The sequence below is a fragment of the Ovis aries genome, chromosome 7 (genome assembly GCF_016772045.2).
Source record: "Ovis aries strain OAR_USU_Benz2616 breed Rambouillet chromosome 7, ARS-UI_Ramb_v3.0, whole genome shotgun sequence".
NCBI lineage: Eukaryota > Metazoa > Chordata > Mammalia > Artiodactyla > Bovidae > Ovis > Ovis aries.
Genome location: NC_056060.1, coordinates 57,337,022 through 57,364,587, shown reverse-complemented (window position 1 = coordinate 57,364,587; position 27,566 = coordinate 57,337,022). Strand labels below are relative to the sequence as shown.

Sequence of the window (27,566 nt, the reverse complement as noted above, 5' to 3'; positions counted from 1 at the left end):
CTTTGTAATCAAATTGAGTGCTTCTGCCCCAGATGTTAAAAAGCTCCCAGTTCAGTGCAGGACAGTAAGGATCTGGGGTGAGTTTTGCTGGTGACTTGTCTTTTCCAAAGCAGGTTTTGTGGAATTGTGTCTTTAGGGCCGCCGTTTCCTGTACAAACTCTTGGCCTCTGTTTTCTCTTGCAGTCTGCTGTCTGGTTTGGATCTGGTCAGATGAACCGTGTCTCCTGGCTAGCTGACAACCCACAGGAGGTAAGCCTATAAAATGGCACAGGCCATGGTTGTTCATGTGAGGAGGACCACCTGGCAAAGATGGGTGGTTCCCATGTGGAATTCTGTTGAGCAGTGCTCTGGGGCAGGGACTGACCAAACTTCTTTAGCACTCGAGGCACTTGTCTGAATTTCTCGGGATGAAAATCATTTCCAGCCGGTCGCTGGTCTCATCTGGATGCAAGGATAAGTCATTTTTCTTCTGCATCTTCTCAACACACCGACCTTGCAAAGTCTGCACGTGGAAGCGTCTCAGAAGGGTGACCAGGATGACCTTCATCATCACCATGGCGATGTACTTTCCCGCACAGGCCCGGGGCCCAAAGCCAAATGGCTGAAAGTACCTGTAAGGAACCTGGGAAAGCGATCAGACATTAGCCAGAGTAGTAAAGGCGAGAGTCATGCATCTCCATTTGATTCACCCTGAAACCACAGTCAGTCAGAATGCTCGGCTTTAGTGATTTAGCCATACTGCTTCTTCACAGACAGGAGTGACTATGACTCAGATCAGACTTTCTCCTTCCAGTGTGATTCACCCTTTGTGATACAGACACAACCTCAACAATCCCCAGTTACGTTTTCATGTAAAGTACTCGGCTAGCTCTGTGGGAAGGCCACATCTTTACTGCTGTTCTGCCAGTCACTGAGGCAAAGACTGTTGTTGTGCCAGGCCATATAACCTGATGACAAGGACAAATTTAGGCAAAAGTGTGGATTCCTGTCCTTTTAATGCCAAGAATCTAAATATTTTTTGTTATACAAATATTTAAAGGGACACACCTCTCTGTCTTGTCCCCATTTGGACTTACATATTGTCTGGCACTTGAAGGATACTTAGTAAGTTATTTTCGACCAATTGGCAACATGGTATGGGTTGCTAATATACAAGTACAGTGAATTAGAGAATTGGTTTAACTAAGATCATATCTCTTCCCATATGGAAATTGAAAAATGGGGTATGCAATGAACTATATGGATAATTCAGATTCAAAAGGAATCATTGCCTAGAATTTGACATATCAGAGGCAGAATCTCCAGTACATCTCAATTAAGAATGAGGTGGGAGTTCTTCTAATTACCAAGTCCTGTTTAGAATAGAGACTAGTACTTGTGGGGCCATTTGAAGAACCAAAGGCAGACTGCAAAAACCAAATCATTTCTTCTGATTTGATTTCCATCTAATCATCATAGATGATGCTTCAGCTGAATCTACATGATGACAAGGTGATAAGTTTAAGTGGAAAAGTGGGTTGCTTAAACAAACTTCACCTCATTTAAGGCAAATTAAGGGCCTGAATTGTTCATACTTTGATCTCGTGTGCCCTCCATGAAGACATGTCCAAGAGCTGGAGAGCCAGCCTCCTTGGCTTGAGGACAGAACTGATGGGCATGTTCTAGCCGGGGCAAATGTGTTCTCTCCTGGTGAGGCTGGAGGGGATGAGTAAACAGAATGAAATGTACAAATACAGAAACAGAGGGGATTTAACAGTTGATACTTTCAAGCGTGGCACACTCAGTTTTAAGGAAGTACTCTTACATTCTTGGCAAAGAGTAAATTCATTAGGCTTTGGGAAAAACTCAAGTCTGTGCAGAATAATGTTAGTCCCCCTTTTCACTGGGTAGCCATCAGTGACATCATCCTCTAAGGCTTTGCGCATGACTAGGTCCATGACAGGCTGGTATTGCATGCTCTCATTAATAAGTTTTTCTACCACAGTTAGCTTTTGAATATTCACTCTTTATTTTTCTTTCACCTGTGGAAGCAGACAAAAAGGACAAAGAAGGTCCTGCTAATTTCAGTGTTGTTATAGGTCAGTTTGAAAAAATATATATATATAATTATAATATATTAATATGCTATGTTTGGTCCACCAAGTCTTATGAAAAGTCAGATTTAAAGTCAATTATCTTAACATCTGAGGGATGTCATTGAGACATCTGGACTTGTGGAAAAATAAGGCCAGGTAACATTGGACCCACATCCCACATGGCAGCCATTGGCTGAGGCTGTGTCTGAGGAGCCCTATAGAGAAACTCCTCTCTGAAGCATCATGTAGACCTACCCAGTCTGCTTCAAACATTTATCAGCTACCTCTGTGGTTCTTGAGTTTGGTCCCCTACTCTCAATTCTGGAAGACGTTAATTCTTTAGTCAAAGAGAGATGGTGAGTTTAATCATGTTCAAGGAAATGTTCTTTTCTGGTATCCTGTGCAGTCATCTGTCAGAAAATATCTCTGATTGTCCCTCCTCCCCATCTTATTAAGGACAACCTGATGCAACAGAGTGGCAAAAACCCTGTTTGTCCACCACACAAAAAGGGGTTCTCAGATCAGTCCCAGGTGAGCTGGGAATTGGTGGACACCTCCACAGTCTCAGATTGTTTGGCTCCATACTGGTCAGAGGGGCTCAATTTATCTTCAGAATTGGCAAAAGTTTAAAGCATTCTCAAATGGGATATCACTTCTGCAGAATGAAAATCAACCCAGGGTCCCGAGGCAGCTCTGCTTTTGTACAGCTACTCTATTCAGGAGAAGTCTCACTTGATCAGAGAACTCTACCAACCCAGCCCCTCAATAGTGACTCCCCCTGGGGAATGGGAACAAGAGTGTAGATAAGAGTAGGAGGGATCAAGGGACATTACATTCTACTTTATAAATCTCTCCATTATTTGATTTCTTTCCAACCAGCATGTGTTTTTCTTATATCAGAAAAATATTGATACCTGTCTGGCATAATGAAAATATGATACAATGACTTGCTTCATTATTCTCTGGGTGGGTTCTAGAAAGGTTTTGACATAAGATTATTAGGAGACAGAAACTGATATTCAGAAGGAATTGGTTTCTAATCTCTATTATCTGTTTGATGAATTCTTACCAGCAACAGTCTGGATTCCCTTCATTACTGCCTCTTCAACCTGGAGATGTGTTGCAATGAGAAACAGCACGAAGAACACAGAGACAGGCATAGTGTCTGGTGCTGTGATTATCATTTCCAGTATGCACTGGTTTACATTCTGTCATGTCAGTTCACCACGTTTCTGAACAATGGAAAGGGGGAGACATATTGGGAAAGTGAAAGAAAGGTCAGAACAGGAAGCAAAGTGGCACTCAAAGATCAATCACCTCAATAAAATGAAGTCATAGGGATTATGCGTCGTTTGGATTGATGATAGACTTCTGCATTAACAACCTTCAGTCTAAAGCTGAACAATTTAACCAAAGATGTCTGTGTGTTTAGTGTCTTTGGACTCCTTGGTTTTCATATTTTGTGTTGTGCAAACACAGATGTTTCAGACTTAAAGTCTTACCTGATTGTCCAGTAGTAGACTATTGGATTGGACATGATAGATACTGGAACAGATACTCAAGAGCAAAAACATGCAACAATTAATAGGGAATTTTTAGGCACCTATACAGAAATAGTAACACACATATATTGTGAGGGATTATGGCTGGTGTAGGTCTGTACCTCAGCCAGAATCAACTCAGTGGCAAAATCCATAGAGTCTTCCAATTTCTCTGCTATGAAAATACTGTCTTTTTTTTTTTTTTTCTATCACAGTTTCTATTTCATCTTTCAAATCTTTGCTGGAAAAATCACAGGAAATATTACCTACTTGTACACAGATAAGACATCTAGATAAACAAATTCAATTGCCATTTAAAATTTGCTTAATTGAAGTCATTAGTGTTTATGAATAACTGAGTTTATACTTAATTATTTGCAAATATCCTTAAATTATATATGTTATATCAAGTTGAGGAACCAGAGTTAGCCAATATATCTCAGCACTGCTAGTAAAATCAAGATTGTAATGTGTGGTTAAGGGTTGAAAACTGGTACCAAAATGCTAAATCCAGTTATGTTTTCTGATATTTGATTGGGCCAGCACTGTGCTTAAATTAAACATCAGATCCCAAAGCTAGTGAATGCCATTGGTAGGAGCATGCATACCCCAGTCTGCCATAGGCACTTCCATTTTCTTTATCTCATATCCACTTAGGCCACTTTTATCTGCATAACCCCCAAGATGATTAAATGTGAGGTTCCTCTTCTACACAGGAATTATTCCTCTTGATATTTATCTCACACCTTGAAGTTTCTGCCTCAACTATTCTGACTAAATAGTTGTTGAATGAATGACTAGTTACATCAATAGGCTTCTGCATTTTGAGAGTGTGGTGGATGGTGAAACACCTTGGAGAAGAGTCAAGGTTCTGGCCCAGGTTGTTGTCCTTCCACATAACCTACTTTTAGTTTCTGAGGTGTATGTCTCTTTTAAAGTGAAGAGATCAGACTAGATAAACATTAAGGCCGTCTTGAGATCTCTATTCTGCTAGTCTTGTCTTTAAGTATATGCATTCATGTATAATTGTATTGTTCCCCAGTTTCAGGGAATACTATTCTGTATTAGGTTAAATGTACAATAAATCTTTCTTTCAAATTCTTGTTGACACATTTGCCTACACATTTAAACACTCAATTGACCTAAGTAGCCTCTATGTTTATGCCACTTTAGCAAAAGTAAGGGAATATTCTTTAATATTCTTCCTATTTTTAAAGTTTTCTCCTTTTTTTTTTTTTTTTTTTTTTTTGGTTTCTCAGGGAAGATGTTTAAACATTGAGAGGTATTCTTCAGGAGAGTAATTTAATGTGTCATTCCAAATAAGGATGTTTACTATTGTATATGTCTGTGAGTATGCTTACAGGCACACATTCACACATCATTCCAAATATATAGCAGGGATATATTCACATTCACTTATTCATCTACCCAGCCATTTGTTCAGCAAATATTTGTTGAGTGTTTCCTATATTCACTCAGTGGTGGTCTAGAATGTTCATAACATTACTTACCTAAGCAGTGGTCCCCAAATGTCTGGGATGTACTGAAATGCCCTTAGACTTTGAATTCATAGAGAAAAGTTTTGATAGAGTTGAATCCATTTCTAAGTATCCGCTTCCTCCCTGTGCCAGAATCAGGGGCCTGTGAATATCCATTGGGATTCCTCCTATTCAGGTTAGAAGTTGCTCCTAATTAAGTGTATGTATTAGAACTTGTATGTCATTAAAAACTAGGAAAATTGAGTTTAGTGATTGTTTTCGGAAAATACAAACTCTCTGACTTACAAACTTATAAGAATGCGTCTATTGGAACTCTGAATGTATTTTGTACAAGATAATTGTGGCTAGGTTCCTAGTCTAGGCCACAAACACCTTCAATGTATTCTGAGACTGAAAAAACCTTACACTTAACAAAATAAAAAGTACAAAATGATACATTTGTAATACTGGGAATTCAAAGAGGGAAAAATATGAAATTGGATATCTAGGGATGGAAGTAGATGTCCCAGAATCCTTTCCATGAATATATATATTTTTAAAGTGTTGGCATGATTAAGACAAGTACTATATGATCTCACTTATATATTGGATCTTAAAAAAAAAGCAAAAATCCCAAGCTATTTGTTAAAAGAAGAGATTGGTGATTGCCATGGATGCTGCCTGTAGTTTGGGTGTGAAATGGGTGAAGGGGGTCAAAGGTACAAACTTCCTTTCAGTTATATGATTGATAGGTCATGGGGATGTAATATACAGCATGGTGATTACAATTAACATGCTGTTTGCATATTTAAAAGTTGCTAAGAGAGTAAATCTTAAAAGTGCTCATTCAAGGAAAAAATTTTATAACTATGTTTAGTGAAAGATGTTAACTAGATTGTGATGAATATTTCTCAGTATATTCATGTATTGAATCACTCTGTATACCTGAAAGTAACATAATGTTATGTGTCAATTATGCCCCAACAATAAATGTATTGGTATTATTGAAAAGGCATGAGGGGATGGAGATTGAAATATTTCTCTAGGCCTTTAGTGCTTTAGATCAGAGAAGATATTACCTAGTTCGCGAACTGTTGGCAAATTTATATAGAGAGGGAATGTTGCTGAGCTAATTTCAAAGAAGACAAAGAAAACTGTTATACATTCTCATGCAGTAAGTTTCTATGGGCCTGCTGACCATAGTGAAGCTAAATTAATGTAGCTGTGGTTCAATATGATTTTTCAAACCACCACACAGTCTGACCACACTGAAGAGATTGCTGGGGTCCAGCCCCGGTGGATCCAGGGAATTCGAAGGGTGGACGGCTTTGGCGTGGAAAGACTTGTTTATTGATTGATATAAGATTAGATTAAGAAACTATAGCGTAGTAGGAAGATTAAGTGGAGGAAGAGGGCTGAATAGCTTGGTTTACGCGGAAGACCGATAAAATTCCAGACAAGGAATTTGCACCATCTACGTTGGGCCACCAGCGCCCACTTGAATATCTAAGGGTGCCTAGCCTTAAGCTGCCTTTCGCGCGGGTCTTAACAGCCAGGGCAAGTAAGTAGACCTGGCGAGCCTCCGCGCCCCAGATAGAGATTCAGCCTGAAATTAGAGTAAAGAGCAGAGAGAGGAAAAGGGAGAGAAGAGAGAGAGAAAGACACGGGGGAGCCAGATTCCCAAGAAACCAGGCCGAGAGACTAGTTCGAGAAACTGGTCCGAGAAACTGGTCCCATCCTTTATTGTTCAGAAGGCCTTTTATACTTTTGATAAAACATGGAGATCAATGGGTAACACAAAATTATGTAGCGTTCGCAACCCAGATTCTTTCCGTATATCATTTTGTATACAAAAGGTCTCAGGTGATTTACATTATCTTCTGGCCAAGAGGCTTGTTAACACTTTTTGGCTCTCTTCCTTAATGAATGTTAATTGTTTCCCCTGAAGTGTTTTTCTTTAATCTGCATCTCCTTAAAGCATTAAAGTTACATCTCTATAGGACAAAGGTGCAGTGGGTTATAACAAAGAAGGTACTTAACTCAAAGATCTAATGTTGCTAATACCAGGTCTACTACTTGTTTTTCTATATACCAACTATATCTAAAAAGAAAGGATATGAAAATTTGGCAGCAGGCATTGACTCAACAAATGAAACTTTTAATCAGTCCTATTCTAAAGATTTTGACTCCTCGGAAGCTCCTACATTCCTAGGATGTTTTAAGCTTCCTGTGCCTCCTGCTGTCAGGAGGCCTCAAACAATCACATGTGCAGCTGTAGGAGTCCTGCAGGCAGGCTAGAAAGCCATCAGAGGGTTTTTTGGATTGAAACACTCTTTCAAATGCAGAAGACTAAAGCCCTGAATTGACTTTTTCCAGAAAATGTCAGAAGAGTGGAAAAGCAGAGTACAAAAACCAGCAGATTTTTGTTGGGGTACATGCTTAGGAATTTCCAGAGGGGTCCCTGAAATCTGAGCACGCCTTGCGTATGTCAGCTTCCTTCCTCATGACCTTGTCATGGGCGGGATTCCTCACACTGGCTCCCGGCAAGAGATGAATCACTGACCTTCTTGATTCAAGTCACAGTAAGCTCTGGTTGAAGTAAAGAGAAGTGTTTAAAGGACTATGTGTCCAAATCATCCACCTGCTACTCATCGACCACTTGAGAACATGTAAGAGCAACATGAAACCGACTTTCTGGACACTAATATTATTGAATTTCAAAATGTGCAAACATGATGAAGTTAGCTCTTCAAGTTTAGGAACTTAAGGCACTGGAGAATTTAAGATACTCTGGACATCTGGGGAAGATATGAACAGAGGGATGGAGAGAGAGAACATGTCTACTGCCTACTATGTGTCATGCTCTGAGTTGATTGCCCTACATAGAGGATCTAATTAACCTATATACCACCATGGAAAGTAGGCTATAATTTGTTTTAAAGAACTTCCCAAGACCATTTGGTTACCAAGTGGTAGAGATAGGATACAAATCAGGTCTGTCTACTTCTAGATCCCCTGGGCTTTCCTCTGGTTGTTAGAAGTGGCTTATTTAGTGGCGGGCTACTCATACTCTTAAAACCCAATAACTATCCAATAGGCCATTAGGCATCTGTGCAGTCTTCTGCTAGGGTAATCTGAGACCAAAGCAAACCCAATAATGACAATTTTAGGATCCCCCCAAATATAAGATACATAAACAAATAAGACATCTTATAAAAATTCATCATGAAAAAATTTTGTGAGTACTGTCATTTCCTACAAGTTGAATTAAGGAAAATTCATTCAGAAGCAGCACAACAATAAAATGATTTGGTTTTCATTTCTTCAGACACGCATAGATAATTCTGACAAATAATAATGGTAGCTTCAGCCAACCCTTCTCTTCAACTCAAAACACACTTCAGTGTTCTAGGTCCAGAGATGGGGCTCTCAGCCTCCGAGGTGAAAAGCACCCCTGGGCCAAAGGCTACCTTTTCCTCTGTGGTCTGGTCACACGGGCCTGAAGTGCTGTAAGAAGTGCTTCACCAGCATCTTAGTCAACAGGTCTCTGTGGTTTTGGGGACAAGAAAACTTACAGAGGCCAGCAATAGCTAAGACCCAACACCAATCAGTCTTATCAATAATTATTCTAAAATGTGGTACTTACACAGACTTCTCATGCTTCCTGCATAGCCGAGAAAGCTTAAAGATGTCTGGTTTGAGAAGGAGAGCTTGCCATGCATCAAAATAACCCTGGATTTTAACCATGAGGGTGCTTTCTGGAAAACCAGAAAAAGGTCAGAGCATGTGAGCAAAAATATGAGTCCAAGAAGGATACGCTGATGAGAGAAGATCCCTGTAGACTCTCCTAGCAACTTGGACTCTATGCAGGACAAGGTTCTCTTTCAGTGGGTGTTTCAGCCACATGAATGTCATCAAACAAATCAACACTAATTTATCCTACTTGTTTATCAGAGATACTTATAGTTTTCAAGTTTGTGTTAGGGACACAGCTTAGAATTTCATATCCTTCTCCTAGACTGAGCTTTCAACACCTTCTGTTTTCCAGACCATGGAAAATAAGAAGTAATTAAAACTGTTATGGCCTCAATTCTGGCACCTGGCATGGCAAAAAGCCTTCCCATTCTGTTGTTTATATTTCAGTCCAGTGTGTAGAATTCATCTTGGAAACTTCAATGTCTTGTCCTGTGTCTTGTGCAGTCAGCTCATTAATGGATATTTTTGAATTAAATTGAATACCAGGGAAAAGGTAACTACTTATTTTTTCAGATTATACGCATGGGAAGGGAAGAGACATAAGCAGATGTAGAATCTGGTTCATAGAAATGAAGGTTGCCCAACACCATACAGCCAGTGTGGCTGGCAGCCCCGAGGCTGCAGCCCAGTCCTATCTGACCTCAGGGCCGTGTCCTTTCCTATTGGTTCACTGGGTCCCTCAGGCCCATTGAGAGTTTAACAAGGACCTTGTGAGCAGGGGGAAATACATATAATGCTGTATGGATTATGCAGGTTCTTAGCCACACAGTCTGCATCCATAAGTTAACAGCTGTACAGTGCATTTTACTTTACCCCTTCTATGAATCAAGGCTAGTGCGGAACCAAGAAGAAGGGACTTCTAAAATAGGTAGCTGTCAATCCTTAGGAGAGATGTGTGTGGCAAGAAAAGTACCTTGAGAGTCCCTATCTGAAAGGGGATCCAGGCAAGAGGCTGTGACTGAAGTCCTCAGAGCATATGGGGCTCCCATCCTGATGTCAGTCAGACAGGGGTCCTATGACTCTTGTAAGGAATAATTAAAGAGCAGGGGAGAGGAGGTGAGGAGACTGGAGAATAAAAAGGGAGGGCTTTTCTCTTGTTTGCTTGTCCAAATGTAGTTGATCAGGGAGTAGGTGTGATAGCTCAGCTGGTGTGGGTGAGAATGAAAATCATGCCTTGTTCTTATGCCTGTGATGTTCTTTCCTCAGATCTGCAGGGGGTACAGGGCTACACTTCATCTGGGACTTTGTTCAGATGTCCATTCCAAATCAGAGGGTCAGAGGCCTTTCTGACCACCTTCCCTCTCCACAGTAGTCTCGGCCTCTCTCCAACCACCCCATTCACTTTATAGCCCTTTACCCTACTTTTTTTTCAAGGCACGTATTTTTGCCTAAAATATTACTAGATAGTTAACTTGTTTACTGTCCATATGTCCACTGGGATGTAAACTCTTTGAAGGCAAGGACTATATCTACTTCACTACTCTAACCCCAGAACCTAAGCCTGCCATATAATAGGCAATCAATAAATATTAGTTGAAAGAACATATGAATCAGTGAACACTGCTAGAAATCAAATCAGGAGAAATTACATTAAGCTGACAACAGCAGGATGGAATGAATCCACATGATTGATATTTGTTCTTTTGTTGGTTAGAGTTGCATATATGTGTTTAATGATTTTTTTTCTGTAGTGTAGTGAGGAAAGCATTTTCTTAAGTGAAATATCTTTCCAGTGTTGTTATACTTGTTAAATCACAAACTTTATGTGAAACAACTTTTTATACTGCTTTCACATGCTGCTGCTGCTGCTGCTGCTAAGTCGCTTCAGTCGTGTCCGACTCTGTGCAACCCCATAGACAGCAGCCCACCAGGCTCCTCCGTCCATGGGATTCTCCAGGCAAGAGTACTGGAGTGGGGTGCCATTGCCTTCTCTGGCTTTCACATAGTAGATACTAATTTAATGATAGTTATCATCATTTCCAGCAGCAGCAGCAGTACCCTTATCATCATATAGGTAGAGTCAAAGTTTTCATACTTAGTGACTTTGAGGGAGAGGTGTGTTTGTCCATTTATGTGTTGTGTGTGTGTGTGTGCACGTGCGTGTGTGTGTATGGAGAGATAGAATGTTTCTTTGTGTATGTATGTGTGTATACACATGTATATGTGTATGTGTGTGTGTATATATATTTTGGCCAAAAGAATGGCTAAAAGGTGTGTAATGGTTAAATACACAGGTTTAGTGATTAGATGTATTTATGACCAAATGAAATGATTGGAAACTTAAGTTTCTAATCTGAAACGTAATAGATATGTTTGGGTAGAATCATCCTATTTCCTAGAGCAATGAGGAGAGATACAAAAGAAATAGAAAATGGCCCCCACTATGGTTTTTTATGATCTTATAAGTGAGGAAGGTAGACATACCAAGAAAACACTTTAGGAATACATGGAAAGATTTAAAGAAGAGCAGTGTACAAAAGAGTATATCTTTCCATGAGTTCATTATCCTTTTCATGCCCTGTTTAAAGGGCTGAATGTCAAGTCATGAGAATGAAAATTTCAGTACCATCCAAGGGGATCCCCAGGAAGAGCGTGTTAGAGGTGTTCAGCATGTTGTGCCACATGAGGGTCAACACATCCACATAGCCCAAGTCATTGCGGACCTCCTCCAACCTGTCCAGATGCTTGGTGATGGAATCAGCACAGGTGGTCACCATGCGCACCAGGCCAGGGCCGGACAAAGCTGAAGGGGACAACATCAGAGTGAGCTACCTCCAACTCCAGGGCACACAAGCAATCAGGGAATTTTGGCTTTTTATGTTTGGAGCTTAACTGACCACAGATTTTTATTAAATGAGTGGAAATTTTCATCTTTAAATTTTCTTCTATATTCTGCTAATTGTCTAGTATCCAGTATCATGTTTTTTTTTAATCACTTTTATTTTTTATTTTTATTATTTTTTTTACTTTACTTTAAAATACTGTATTGGTTTTGCCATACATCAACATGAATCCACTGCAGGTGTACACGTGTTCCCCATCCTGAACCCCCCTCCCACCTCCCTCCCCATACCATCTCTCTGGGTCATCCCAGTGTACCAGCCCCAAGCATCCTGTATCCTGCATCGAACCTAGACTGGCAGTTCATTTCTTACTTGATATTATACATGTTTCAATGCCATTCTCCCAAATCATCCCACCCTCTCCCTCTCCCACAGAGTCCAAAAGACTGTTCTATACATCTGTGTCTCTTTTGCTGTCTCGCATGCAGGGTTATCGTTACCATCTTTCTAAATTCCATATATATATGTTAGTATACTGTATTGGTGTTTTTCTTTCTGGCTTACTTCACTGTGTATAATCGGCTCCAATTTCATCTGCCTCATTAGAACTGATTCAAATGTATTCTTTTTAATGGCTGAGTAATATTCCATTGTGTATATGTACCACAGCTTTCTTATCCATTCATCTGCTGATGGACATCTAGGTTGCTTCCATGTCCTGGCTATTATAAACAGTGCTGTGATGAACACTGAGGTACATGTGTCTCTTTCAATTCTGGTTTCCTTGGTGTGTATGCCCAGCAGTGGGATTGCTGGGTCATTAGGCAGTTCTTCAACATAGTTCTGGAAGTTTTGGCCACAGCAATCAGAGCAGAAAAAGAAATAAAAGGAATCCAAATTGGAAAAGAAGAAGTAAAACTCTCACTGTTTGCAGATGACATGACCCTCATCATAGAAAAACATAGAAAAAACAAGAGACTCCCAGAAAAACATCTACTTCTGCTTCATTGACTATTCTAAATTCTTTGATTGTGTGGATCATAACAAACTGTGGAAAATTCTTAAAGAGATGGGAATACCAGACCATCTTATCTGCCTCCTGAGAAATCTGTTCACAGGTCAAAAAACAACAGTCAAAACCGGACATGGAACAACAAACTGGTTCCAAATTGGGAAAGGAGGATGTCAAGGCTGTATATTGTCACCCTGCTTATGTAACTTCTACGCAGAGTACATCATGCAAAATACCGGGCTGGAAGAAGCACAAGCTGAAAGCAAGATTGCCAGGAGAATATAAAAAACCTCAAATATGCAGATGACACCACCCTTACGGCAGAAAGTGAAGAGGAACTAAAGAGCCTCTTGATGAAAGTAAAAGAGGACAGAGAAAAAGCTGGCTTAAAACTTAATATTCAATAAACTAAAATCATGGCATCCAATTGCATCACTTCATGGTAAACAGATGGGGAAACAATGGAAACAGTAACAGACTTTATTTTCTTAGGTTTCAAAATCACTGCAGATGGTGGCTGCAGCCATGAAATTAAAAGACACTTGCTCCTAGGAAGGAAAGCTATGACAAACCTAGAGAACATATTAAAAAGCAGAGACATTACTTTGCCTACAAAGGTGTGTCTAGTCAAAGCTATGGTTTTTTCAGTGGTCATGTATGGATGTGAGAGTTGGGCCATAAAGAAAACTGAGTGCCAAAGAATTGATGCTTTTGAACTGTGGTGTTGGAGAAGACTCTTGAGAGTCCCTTGGACTGCAAGGAGATCCAACCAGTCCATCCTAAAGGCATCAATCCTGAATATTCATTGGAAGGACTGATGCTCAAGCTGAAGCTCCAATATTTTGGCCATCTGATGTGAAGGGCCACTCACTGGAAAAGACCCTGATGCTGGGAAAGATTGAAGGCAGAAAGAGGACATCAGAGGATGAGATGGCTGGATGGCATCACCGACTCAATGGACATAAGTTTGAGCAAGCTCCAGGAGTTGGTGATGGACAGGGGAGCCTGGCATGCTGCAGTCCATGGGGTTGCAAAGAGTTGGACACGACTCAGTGACTGAAATGAAGTGAACTGACCCACATCTGACTTTTGACTCTTAAAACTGTAAGATAAGGAATGTGTAGTTTGAAGCCAAAGACTTCAATTTCAGCAGGGTATAGTAAAGAGATAAATCACTAAATAAGAATATTTGGAATCTAGTTTCTGCTCTTCCATATCTGGCTGTGTTGCCTGGGAGAAAGTCACTAGCTCTCTAGAAATGTATTTACTTAAGTATGAAATTCAGAGGTTGAAAGAGATAATGCACCCCTTCTCAGTTCTAAAATTCTCTAAGTTATTTGCAAATTGCTTTCTGTTAAAATATCTGGGATGTCAGCCAGTGGTTCAGCAAACATGTTGCTCTGTTAAATCAACTATATGGCTGACACACTAAATTATTAATTGAAGTGACATTAAGTGTATAGAGAGCCAATTCTTTTTCACATCCATAAGGTCGATGTAAAAACAGGAAGAACCAAATTGAAGTGGTTAAATGTGTAGGCTCTGAGGTTTTCTTCTGTGCTACCTTTTATTAATGGTGGAAATTGAGCATGGTACTTAACTTCTTTATGCCTCAGTTTTCTCATTTGCAAAATGTAGGTGATATTTACCACATGGAGTCGCTGTGGGATTAAGGCATCCAGTGTTTAAAACAGTGCCTATTACAGAGTACATGTGTAATGAATGCTGTGCTATGCTCAGTCGCTTCAGTCATTTCGAACTCTGTGACCCTATAGCCCTCCAGGCTCCTCTGTCTCTGGGGATTCTCCAGGCAAGAATACTGGAGTGGGTTGTCATGCCCTCTTCCAGGGCATCTTCCTGACCCAGGGATTGAGCCTGTGTTTCCTGCATTGTCAGGCAGGTTCTTTACACTACTAGCACCACCTGGGAAACCCGTAATGAATGCTGCTGCTGCTGCTAAGTCGCTTCAGTCATGTCCGACTCTGTGCGACCCCACAGACAGCAGCCCACCAGGCTCCGCTGTCCCTGGGATTCTCCAGGCAAGAACACTGGAGTGGGTTGCCATTTCCTTCTCCAATGCATGAAAGTGAAAAGTGAAAGTGAAGTCGCTGAGTCGTGTCCAACTCTTAGCGACCCCATGGACTGCAGCCCACCAGGCTCCTCCGTCCATGGGATTTTCTAGGCAAGAGTACTGGAGTGGGGTGCCATTGCCTTCTCCAGTAATGAATGCTAGCTCTTACTATTTCAAAACTGTGAAGCAGCAGAAGTTAATGATTTCATAAGGCATAGTCATAGACAAAAAAGCAGAATTTAGCCAGATACCTGAATACCTTTCATAAAGTAAGTTCTGACAGCTTTCCAGATAACTGGATGATAAATATGATGCATTTCTCATGCATGCCGATTAACTGCAAGCCAAGTTTGCTGCCAAATCGAGATGTATAATGATTATGCTTCATTACGTGGAACACACTCGAGGACCTACAGAGAGAGCAAACCTTGGGGTTACTTGCTAACGGTCAAGAGAACTGTCAAGTGTGATGAGTTTGCTAAGCTGGTGTCTCTCGTAGAAAATGCCTGTTGATCTAAATTCAGTGCACAATTTCTAGTATTCAGATTAAATGAGCACCTCCTTCTCTGTGTTAGTAAAAGAACCTCCTCTGGTTTAAACATGTCTACCTACTAGCTCTCTGTTTGAGCATTACTAAAGATAACAAACAATACACACAGAGTTATTTGTTATTTGCCCTTCTCTAATAGCTAGTCTCTAAAATATCACCCACTAATGTGGTCAAAGCTGCAAGGCTGTAAGAAAGTGCATCCTCCACACCACGATGTTTCCAGGAGCCTCCAGCCCTGAGGCAGCCCCACTCCAGACAGTGCCCTTCTCCTTGCTCCCCACCCCACCCTCAAGACCCCCCCTCCCCGCATAAAGGAGCCTCAGAATTGGGAGATGCTGGAATAATTGAAATCTCATCTCTTTAGTCTGGAAGTAGCAGTTCTGCCTTGTACCACTGATTCCTCAGAGTCTCTAATCAGGCCTGGCCTTTCCAGGGGTATCATTCTGGGACTGAAGGATATACCTTGGTACCTCTGCCCTGAGCTTGGCTGACTTGGGTGGGCCTGGAAGCCTCGTGTGGCAGTGACAGTTGTTCTCCTGGAGCTCTGCATCCATCATGAATCACCAAGGTCTTCAGGGTCACAGAGTTCTCCCAAGACATAGGATATATTGAGCCATTAGATAGCCCTTGATGTGGCATCCGTGGGACTTTGCCAATAGCCCAGGCTTCCTTGAGCTTCCCAGTTCTTCTTCCACTATTGTGCCTTTTATCCTCACTCACATACCCAACTCTAGACAGCCCTGGACTGGGCTTCAGAGCAACTAGGAAGGTGGAGGCAACTCTTCCCCACTCATCTCCTCCTCCAGGACTTGTTTCCTGCTCCCAATCCCAGTCTAATTTGGGCACAATAAGCGAGGAGCATTATAGACTGTTGTAAATTCCTAGCTGAAGACAAACTGGGGCCTCCATGTGTGCAGAGAATATTGTCTTCTTAGGACAGTGGTACAGAATTCTTCTACAGAGAGCCTCACTTTGTTGAGATTTTTTTATTAAGACTGCTTATAAGTTAGGGTACAGCATTGGCAAAAAAAATCAACCATTTAAATAATTTACAATTGAGAGGATAAAGGATAACAGGATAGTTCTCTTTAGTATAAAATGTAGAGTAGCTTTATTTATTCCATTGTGTATTTAATACTGACATAAATCCAGATACTTCTATTTGTATTCCAGGAAATTAATATGATTGACACACAGATAGAATTTTGCCCTATGTACAGACATCATGCCATAGAAAGGACTGAACTTCTTATTAATTGATAGATTTCAGAATTCTAGCTATTCTTACCATCCCCTCCCTCACTCTATAATCAAAGCAGCAAGTAAGTCGTTTGTATACTCTTACTTCACAAATTAGGATCAACAAATTTTAAGTTCTTAGAGGACAAACAATACTATTGTTCTACTCTGACATTTAGAGCTTTTGGGTATATCATAAAACACATTGGTGTGTCCAAATGTTTTGATGAATTCTGTCCAGTTAAAAACTTCAGCCCACAGGGAGCCAAAACCAGCACTCTGTGACAACCTAGAGGGATGGGATGGGGTGGAGTTGGAGGGAGCTGCAGGAGGGAGGGGACATATTTACACCTATGACTGAGTCTTGTTGATGGATGGCAGAAACCAACACAGTAATGTAAGGCAATTATCCTCCAATTAAACATTTGTTGTCGTTTAGTCTCTAAATCATGTCTGACTCTTGTGACCCCACGGACTGTAGTCTGCCAGGCTCCTCTGTCCATGGAATTCTCCAGGCAAGAATAGTGGGGTGGGTTGCCATTTCCTTCCCCAGGGGATTTTCCCGAGCCAGGAATCGAACCCAGGTCTCCTGCATTGCAGGCAGATTTTTTTTAACCAACTAAGCTACAAGGGAAGCCAATTAAAAATAAATAAATTAAAAACAAAAACAAAAACTTCAACCCAACTTAATGTTAGCTAATAAAGAGCTAACGATTAAATCAATTGTCCACCAGGGGTCGCCAATATCTCAGAGACAAATTGGAGTCAGAGGCTCTGACTTGGCAGAGAACAAAGTAGGCAAGACAGAAATGATATACACTTCTTTAGGCTTTAAAATAAATAGGTTGGCTTTCTCTAACTGGAGTAGATCAGGAAAATGATGAAGGGAATGTTGGTGAGGAGCTAAGGACACCAGCCCAGAGCTCTCCTGACATTCAGGATAACTGTAGAGACCGCCTTCCCCCAGTTGGGGCCAGCCTGTAACAGCAGGTGAGTGAGATATTACACTGACTGACTGAGAAGAGATCAAAGAATCCACAAGCTCAGAATGGATAGTGGACAGTGTGAGATGCCTGGTCCCCGGAGTCATTATCCTTCTTGAAACATGACTGAAGTCAAAAGCCACCTCCAAAGATGGCAAACCTATTGTCTCTTCAAAATAAAAAGTAACCAGGAAGTTAGTGTCGGTAGTAAAGAGAAGCCACCCTCATTTCTGAGTTTAAAGAACTCACAGACCGGTGGTGAGGTTCAAGAAAGATGAGTACTAAAAATATGGGGAGACAATCAATGGAATAACTGGTACCAAACATTCAAAAACACTTGCTTCCTATAGGCCTGTTCTGTGCCTGTCACTCACACTCCATCAACCCTACCACGTTTTCCCTATCCTTTGCCCTCTAATATTCTTACCCAGTTCTGATACTGAGGTCACTGCAAGAGAAAGTGAATATTAACAGAGAGACCTGACTGCACCCATCCCAAGCTGATCAAAGTTAGTATCCACAATATGAGACCACCTTCCCCAGCCTCCTGATGCGATGCAATATGAAGTGCATAGGATTAAACAGGAAAGTATTCTTACAAAGTAGCCTGAATCGAGCTGAGCCTAATAGACCTGGTGTTCAGTTTATAAGCAATACCAGGAATAGAGAGTATGTTCAATGACATCATAATGAGACAATGAAAGAAGTATGAAATGTGGGACATCTTGTAAGACAACTGACATGGTCTCTTCAGAAGGTTAAGGTCAGTGGGCAAAAAGTAGGGCAATCGTTCTTAAAACTTTTCTGTTCATTTGAACTTTTTCTTACTAGAAAGTTAGAAAAGTATCTCTTGTCCAAATAAAGTCTCTCCCTTTCATGCATCCTCAACCCCCTTGACCCTCTGCTTAATTTGTCCTAGTTGCCTTGTAAAAACTCAACCCTGATTAAAGCCAACCCTTAGTTAAGTGTGTGGTTGCACATGACAGCTGAATGGGGCTGGAGAAAAGGCTATTGATGCACGTGGATATGGGCTTCCTAGGTGATCAGTGGTAAAGGATTTGCCAGTGTAAAGTGGTAAAGTCTCCTGCCTGCCAATGGATGAGCCACAGGAGGTGTGGGTTCAATCCCTGGGTTAGGAATGAACTAATCTCTGTTAGTTCATCCCTTTTTACTGGGCATGAACTTCCATGTCCCTATTCAAGGCCAATTCCACATGTCACTCCTTTGTCATTTCAGCCGGCACACTCCTCCTTTCTGCTGCGTCGATGGTTTTCCTCTATGACTCATCGTTCCCACGAAAGCACACATGTCATAGTCTTGTATCTTAGCAAACAAAAAGACTTGGACCAAATACCCCTTTCAGCTTTATTCTATTTCTCTTCCTCCTTTAGGGCAAACTCCTTGAAGAGTTTGTACCTGCCACCTCCAATTCTTCTCTCCCCATTCTCCACAGTGGCCACATTTTGCCCCCAGAACGCCACTGAACTCCCCTTGTCAAGGCCACCCTTAACCTCCCTGGTGCTGAATGCAATGCTCACTTCTCTGTCTAGTCTTGTGGCACTATCTGGATACTTGACAGTTCCGTTTATGAAGACCTACAAGACCTTTTAGAACTAACACCCAAAAAAGATGTCCTTTTCATTATAGGGGACTGGAATGCAAAAGTAGGAAGTCAAGAAACACCTGGAGTAACAGGCACATTTGGCTTTGGAATGTGAAATGAAGCAGGGCAAAGACTAATAGAGTTTTGCCAAGAAAATGCACTGATCATAGCAAACACCCTCTTCCATCAACACAAGAGAAGACTCTACACATGGACATCACCAGATGGTCAACACCAAAATCAGACTGATTATATTCTCTGCAGCAAAAGATGGAGAAGCTCTATACAGTCAACAAAAACAAGGCCAGGCACTGACTGTGGCTCAGATCATGAACTCATTACCAAATTCAGACTCAAATTGAAGAAAGCAGGGAAAACCGCTAGACCATTCAGGTATGACCTAAATCAAATCCCTTATGATTATACAGTGGAAGTGAGAAATAGATTTAAGGGCCTAGATCTGATAGGTAGAGTGCCTGATGAACTATGGAATGAGGTTTGTGACATTGTACAGGAGACAGGGATCAAGACCATCCCCATGGAAAAGAAATGCAAAAAATGCAGAATGGCTGTCTGGGGAGGCCTACAAATAGCTGTGAAAAGAAGAGAAGTGACAAGCCAAGGAGAAAAGGAAAGATATAAGCATCTGAATGCAGAGTTCCAAAGAATAGCCAGAGATAAGAAGGCCTTCTTCAGAGACCAATACAAAGAAATAGAGGAAAACAACAGAATGGGAAAGACTAGAGATCTCTTCAAGAAAATTAGAGATACCAAGGGAACATTTCATGCAAAGATGGGCTCGATAAAGGACAGAAATGGTATGGACCTAACAGAAGCAGAAGATATTAAGAAGAGGTGGCAAGAATACATGGAAGGACTATACAAAAAAGATCTTCACGACCCAGATAATCATGATGATGTGATCACTAATCTAGAGCCAGACATCTTGGAATGTGAAGTCAAGTGGGCCTTAGAAAGCATCACTATGAACAAAACTAGTGTAGGTGATGGAATTCCAGTTGAGCTGTTTCAAATTCTGAAAGATGATGCTGTGAAAGTGCTGCACTCAATATGCCAGCAAACTTGGAAAACTCAGCAGTGGCCACAGGACTGGAAAAGGTCAGTTTTCATTCTAATCCCAAAGAAAGGCAATGCCAAAGAATGTTCAAACTACCACACAATTGCACTCATCTCACATGCTAGTAAAGTAATGCTCAAAATTCTCCAAACCAGGCTTCAGCAGTACGTGAACTGTGAACTTCCTGATGTTCAAGCTGGTTTTAGAAAAGGCAGAGGAACCAGAGATCAAATTGCCAACATCCGTTGGGTCATGGAAAAAGCAAAAGAGTTCCAGAAAAACATCTATTTCCGCTTTATTGACTACGCCAAAGCCTTTGACTGTGTGGATCACAATAAACTGTGGAAAATTCTTAAAGAGATGGGAATCCCAGACCACCTAACCTGCCTCTTGAGAAATCTGTATGCGGGTCAGGAAGCAACAGTTCGAACTGGACATGGAACAACAGACTGGTTCCAAATAGGAAAAGGAGTACGTCAAGGCTGTATATTGTCACCCTGCTTATAACTTCTATGCAGAGTACACCATGAGAAACGCTGGACTGGAAGAAACACAAGCTGGAATCAAGATTGCCAGGAGAAATACCAATAACCTCAGATATGCAGATGACACCACCCTTATGGCAGGAAGTGAAGAGGAGCTAAAAAGCCTCTTGATGAAAGTGAAAGAGGAGAGCGAAAAAGTTGGCTTAAAGCTCAACATTCAGAAAACGAAGATCATGGCATCTGGTCCCATCACTTCATGGCAAATAGATAGGCAAACAGTGGAAACAGTGTCAGACTTTCTTTTTTTGGGCTCAGAAATCACTGCAGATGGTGACTGCAGCCATGAAACTAAAAGATGCTTACTCCTTGGAAGAAAAGTTATGACCAACCTAGACAGTATATTCAAAAGCAGAGACATTACTTTGCCGACTAAGGTCCGTCTAGTCAAGGCTATGGTTTTTCCTGTGGGCATGTATGGATGTGAGAGTTGGACTGTGAAGAAGGCTGAGCACCGAAGAATTGATGCTTTTGAACTGTGGTGTTGGAGAAGACTCTTGAGAGTCCCTTGGACTGCAAGCAGATCCAACCACTCCATTCTGAAGGAGATCAACCCTGGGATTTCTGTGGAAGGAATGATGCTAAAGCTGAAGCTCCAGTACTTTGGCCACCTCATGTGAAGAGTTGACTCATTGGAAAAGACTCTGATGCTGGGAGGGATTGGGGGCAGGAGGAGAAGGGGACAACAGAGGATGAGATGGCTGGATGGCATCACTGACTCAATGGACGTGAGTCTGGGTGATCTCCGGGAGATGGTGATTTACAGGGAGGCCTGGCGTGCTGCGATTCATGGGGTCACACAGAGTCGGACACGACTGAGCGACTGAACTGGACTGAACTGACAGTTCCATCCTCCCTGACACTCATTCCTCACCTTTCTTTCAGACCACAACACCCTCCTGGTTTTCCCTTTTCTGTTTTACTCTCCTCCTCAGCTCCTTTGTTAGTTTGTGAGTACAGTGGAAGGTCTGAATGATCAGATCCTCCTTCTTAATATCCCATTCAGTGGTACTAGGCAAGTCAAGTCAACATGTCTGAAATGAAATCCTGATTTTTCCCCATCCAAAAGATGTTCCACCCACCTCGTCTTCTATACAGCGCATATCTACCTGGTAATAGTGTGGGCTACCATCCTGGTTTGCCTGGAACTATCTGAGTTTTACTATAAAAATCCCACAACATGGGGATAAATTTATGCACTATTAAAACAGATATATAAACACTATAACGATAGATAGTATTTAGACTGGTAGCAGATGGGCCAATTTGACCCCAGTTAGTGTATTAAGTGCTATTCCCTTATTGGTGCTACCCACATTCTTCTTTATGACATTCTTGTAAACACCAGTATATACTTATGGCATGAAGTGTCTGTGGCCCCTCGTTATTTACAGCACCCCTGCCTGGGGAATTGTGCACACTTTACCTACAGATGATCAGATGCCCTCCCCCTGCCGCCCCTCGCTGCTCAGGCAGAAGCCCAGCAGCCCTGGTGCCCGACTTCTCCCCACCCAAAGTTCTGCAGCCCTCACCACTTCAGAACTAAGCTGAATTGAAAAGTTGGGCATAATCTTGGCACAGTTGTAATGATGACAGATATCAAACTTTCAGAAGAGAAAAGGCCTGGCATATTATTCAAAGAAAAAGCTCTCTGGGGTTCAGTGGGGTCTCTTCAAGAGGTACAGGAAGTTCTGGGAGGATCTGAAGAGCAGTGAGGGAAGGAGATGGGGACAAACACATCCTATTCCTGTGGGGAGCTCAGCCCTTAACAACAAAATCGAGCGGCTCAGAGGCAATTATAGAGAACACAGAGACTCCAACCAGAGAAAAGCCTGTGAGGACAGGACAGGGCAAGAACTGGGAGAGCAGGGATGGAGCTGGGCACAGGCAGGTGGCTGTTGTCTGTGTCCTCAGTGTGAAGTAAGCACCTGACAGTTTGGGGGATGGTAAGGTCACTTTCCTGTAAGGTGCAGACTGGTCAGATGCCACGTGCTGTGATAAGGATCCTATTTCAGGAATTGCCTGTGAGGTTCCTGGGCATTTATCTGGGGATCTGAGTATCTACTGTCTACGAGCTATGTCTGTCCTGGTCATCTGGTCATTTCTCAGGTGCTTCATTCTTCCCTCCAGGTCTAGTCTTGCACCTCCACCACCTGACCTAGACTTTGGAGGAAAAATTAGACAAATCCACTCCAACCTGCTTCAGTATCTCCCCATACTGAAGGGAAAAGCCCTCTGTCCTGGAAGCTTCTTACCTCCTCTCCTCCCTCCAGCTCTGCAGCATGCTGCAATCACTTGGGGACCTCTAAAATCTACTGATGACTGGGTTCCCTCCCCACTGGAGACTGTAAAAGTTGGGTTTATAGCCAGGGCTGTGGGGTTATGAATAGAAGCCAGGGTAAGAAGCACTGCTTTAGTTCTTGAGCTGCAGGTGTCCTCCTTGACTTAAGTAATAAAAAGATATCTTTAGCAATAGACATCAAAATATCAAAATGAGTTTGTTTTTTAATACGAAAAAACCCCAGACTTGATTTTTAAATATATCCCCAATTATTAACAGTCTTCAGTTCAGTTCAGTTGCTCAGCCATGTCCGACTCTTTGTGACCCCATGAATCGCAGCACGCCAGGCCTCCCTGTCCATCACCAATTCCCAGAGTTCACTCAGATTCACGTCCATTGAGTCCGTGATGCCATCCAGCCATCTCATCCTTGGTCGTCCCCTTCTTCTCCTGCCCCCAATCCCTCCCAGCATCAGAGTCTTTTCCAATGAGTCAACTCTTCGCATGAGGTGGCCAAAGTACTGGAGTTTCAGCTTTAGCATCAGTCCTTCCAGAAAAGTCCCAGGGTTGATCTCCTTCAGAATGGACTGGTTGGATCTGCTTGCAGTCCAGGGGACTCTCAAGAGTCTTCTCCAACACCACAGTTCAAAAGCGTCAATTCTTCGGTGCTCAGCCTTCTTCACAGTCCAACTCTCACATCCATACATGACTACTGGAAAAAGCATAGCCTTGACTAGATGGACCTTAGTCAGCAAAGTAATGTCTCTGCTTTTGAATATGCTATCTAGGTTGGTCTCACTTGCTAATAATGAGGGTTGCCTCTCCACATACCCAGACTCTCATGAATTCTCCATACATCTTGTTGTAGTAATTTCAGGCACTGCCAATCCCCATCCAGAGAAACCTGCCGTAGGAAATGAGGGGCCCAATTCCCAGAAAGTAGCTGAGACCTAGGAAAGTCATCAGATCACAATCAGTATTTCAGCACCACTCAAAAGAGCAATTGCTTAAGATACTGCTGTTCTTGTTCCTATAAATCCAAATGTCCTTTTACATCTTCTGATGTATGTAGGTGAGTCACACACACAAAATAATTAAAACAACAACACAAGTTAACATGAGGCTCTTCATAGCTCTATGAATGAAAAGTAGTCCAGATTCTATACCATGCCACCTCCTTTTGATCTTAATAATTTCAGTCTGAATGGACTGCAATAGATGTCTACTTGACTCTTGCTGTGTTAAATGGTATCAGTGGTGTCAGATACAAGTCAATCAGTCCCTCCGAGAATAGGAATGAAAATGAGGACAAGTGACCAGCTGACAGATTTGTGTGGCTGCCGAGTTTTGTCTGGAAACTTTGGATTTGAAAGCACCAGTGAATGGAATGGGTAGGTTTGAATTAATTTGTGGTTTTGGTGTCATCTTTTTAATGTGAAAAATATGGTCTGCAAAGACAGTGTCCAAACAAAAGGCATCCATTTCTGTTTTTTGGGTTTTTTTCCAGAAAGGTTTTGGTTTAAGAAGATAATCTTAAGTTAAACCTCATTAGACAAAATAAAACAAAGCATTGAGTAACGAGGCAGAGGGTCTGATCAGTGTCTCGACCAGAGTCTGAGTCTGGTGACATGGTTTTTCTGAAGAGCAGTGGCCCTCATACCCTTGCTGATGTAGATGGTGATAGAATTGTAAAGAGTGTTAATCTGGTGAGCAGCCAGGGGATTTGCTGTTGCTTATATCAGAGAACAAACCTGGTAGCTTTATTTCAGGGGTGATGGTGAAAAGTTAATCAAAAGCTTGTTGAAAAGATTTTAGGAGTCCTATTGTAAGGTAATAACATTTCTATATCTTACTCCTGAATTCCATTCTGTCAGTGAATTAGTCTTGGGGCCAAAACTCACTCAACTGTCTGAGACAGTACAATGATGGTAATTTAGATAAGTTTTTGTGTGAATTATTTAAAGTGGATGTCAAAGCCCAAATCTGATAAACAAGATTTATTACTTAACTTTGAAGTAGCTGAAGTAATGTGGAAAAGACGGTCAGGGTTTTCTTTTTGCCCTTAAAATGGAAAGTCTTCGTTAATGTCTATATAACAAAAACAAGTTTGGGAGTCTTAGGTCAAGAAGTCTTAATCTTATTATTGTTCTAATAACACTATGAGCAGTTGACTGATAGAATTTTTTACTGGACTGGGGACACATGCCTGCTATGAGGAATTTTCCCTGAAAACTACAAAACAGTCTGATATTTCTGAGAATTCTGTTAATCTAATTGTGTAGAGTGGTGGGGTTTCTATTAGAATTATCTGGATAATTATATGCTTTTTAAAATTTTTTTATTTTTTTAAATTAATTATTTTAATTGGAGGCTAATTACTTTACAATATTGTAGTGGTTTTTGTCATACATTGACATGAATCAGCCACGAGTGCACATGTGTTCCCCATCCAGAACTCCGCTCCCACCTCCCTCCCGTCTCATCCCCCAGGGTCATCCCAGTGCACCAGCCCTGAGCACCCTCTCTCATGCATTGAGCCTGCACATGTGATCTGCTTCACATATGATAACGTACACATTTCAACACTACCCTCTCAAATCATCCCACCCTTCCCCTCCCACAGAGTCCAAAAGACTGTTCTTTATATCTGTGTCTCTTTTGCTGTCTTGCATGTAGGGTCATCGTTACCATCTTTCTAAATTCCATATATATGTGTTAGTATACTGTATTGGTGTTTTTCTTTCTGACTTACTTCACTCTGTATAATAGGCTCCAGTTTCATCTACCTCATTGGAACTGATTCAAATGCATTCTTTTTCATGGCTGAGTAATACTCCATTGTGTATATGTACCACAGCTTTCTTATCCATTCATCTGCCGATTGATCCACAGAGCTTGTTGAAGATTCTTTCAGGGTGTGATGTTTCAAAGGATCCACAGTCCACGGTGGTCGCCATTTTTCTTCCACTGTCCAAGGCCTATCTAGCCCTTATGGTGGCCCCACCATCACCACCACACCCAAGAATAAAAGAAACTAAAGGGTGGGATGACAAGAGGGAATAAGTTCAAGAAGGGAGAGAGCAGAAGGCAAGGATGAGGCAAAGTGGGAGGGAGACAGGACAAAAGGCATTCCAGAGGCATTTTCACCTTCAAAGCAAAGGTGGAGTGAATTTGAATCAGAAGAGCAATCCTGGAATTTTACCTTGTTTTATTCCATCTTAAACTTATTTTAAAGGATACTTCTACCAAGTATATTTTACCAAAACAAAATGCAAACTAGAAGGGATTATCTAAGATATTTTTAATGCTTTCACTTAACATGTACATAACATGTACATACATGTGATGATTGTTGTAGAAATACTCACCTGAGTTCATTCGCTAATATATTGTGGCTTCAGCTGTATCCTCAGGTTTACTCTTTGTCATTTTCAAAATTGTTTTACCCTCATGGACCAAAACCCAAAAAAAACATTCTCCGTAGATATAGAACTAAATGGCTATAATACCTGGTATTGAGGCTGTGTTTTTAGAGTTCCAAACAAACAAGAAAGCCAGTGAGCAGCAGGATTGCAATGCTGGCAACAGTCACCCCCTTGGCCACCATGCCGGTGACATCATACTGCACTGGGTTCAGCACTTCCAAAACCATTTTGTGGTCCTTGATCTCAGGGGAAGCAATTTAAAGTCCTGTAGAAATCAAGGGGCAGGAAAATTAGAGAATCCCCCAAAGGTACATCTAGGACTTCTATTGCTTCAGAGGATGCTGTACTATTGAGATGGGTGCTTTGTTTGATAATGTGCTGGGACATTTAGACAAGACAAATTTGTGATTTCAAGTCAGAACAACCAATCCCAAGAGAGAGCTTTTGGTTTGAAGTGCGACATTTCTGACCTTTGCAAAGTATCAGGTTCTTTTAGATGCTTGTTCTAATAGAACCTTATCATCTTGCCCTTGAGTAGGTAGAATGCTTAATTAAGAGCCAAATTTCTTACTGAAATACATGAAAATGTAACTTATTCCAGAGATGGAGTCATTCTGTGACTTCATCAGCATTTTGTTTAGGCAATCTTTTCTCTGGAGGCAACCTTCTTTTTTTTTTTTTTTAAAGCAATCCCTCATCCCTTTCCTGCTGAAAATTACTTTCCCCAGAGTAAGCTTTTTACAGTAATGAGAACTTTTAATTTCTCACTCTTCATTCTTCTTCTGACTCTGATCATTTTTATGATCATTACCTCAAACTCTTCAGCATGTAGATTGCTTATTTCTACTTAATTATTTTGGGGGGAATTTATCTTATTCTTTGATTTGAAACAGATTTCTTTATAGCCTCATTTTGCCTATTTCACTGTTTTTATTCCTATGTATTTGGTATGTTGATTTTGCTTCTGATCTTGGAGATTTCTTTATGAGGAAATGTCCTGCGGGGCCCAGCAGTACACTGCCCTCTGGTCACCTGAGCAATATACTTTAGGGGTGCCCTCTGTGTTGGCTGCGTGAGTCTTTCTGTTGTGGCAGGCTGACTGTTGTGGGTATGGTGATTGACGTGGCTGCACCAAGGTCAGGTTGGTTGC

The 27,566-nt window shown here is 41.4% G+C and overlaps 1 pseudogene; it reads right to left on the bottom strand.

The window, feature by feature from the left end:
• Nucleotides 1-307: 307 nt before the first annotated feature.
• On the bottom strand, nucleotides 308-26,643 carry LOC106991281 (aromatase-like; annotated as a pseudogene).
• Nucleotides 26,644-27,566: the final 923 nt, after the last annotated feature.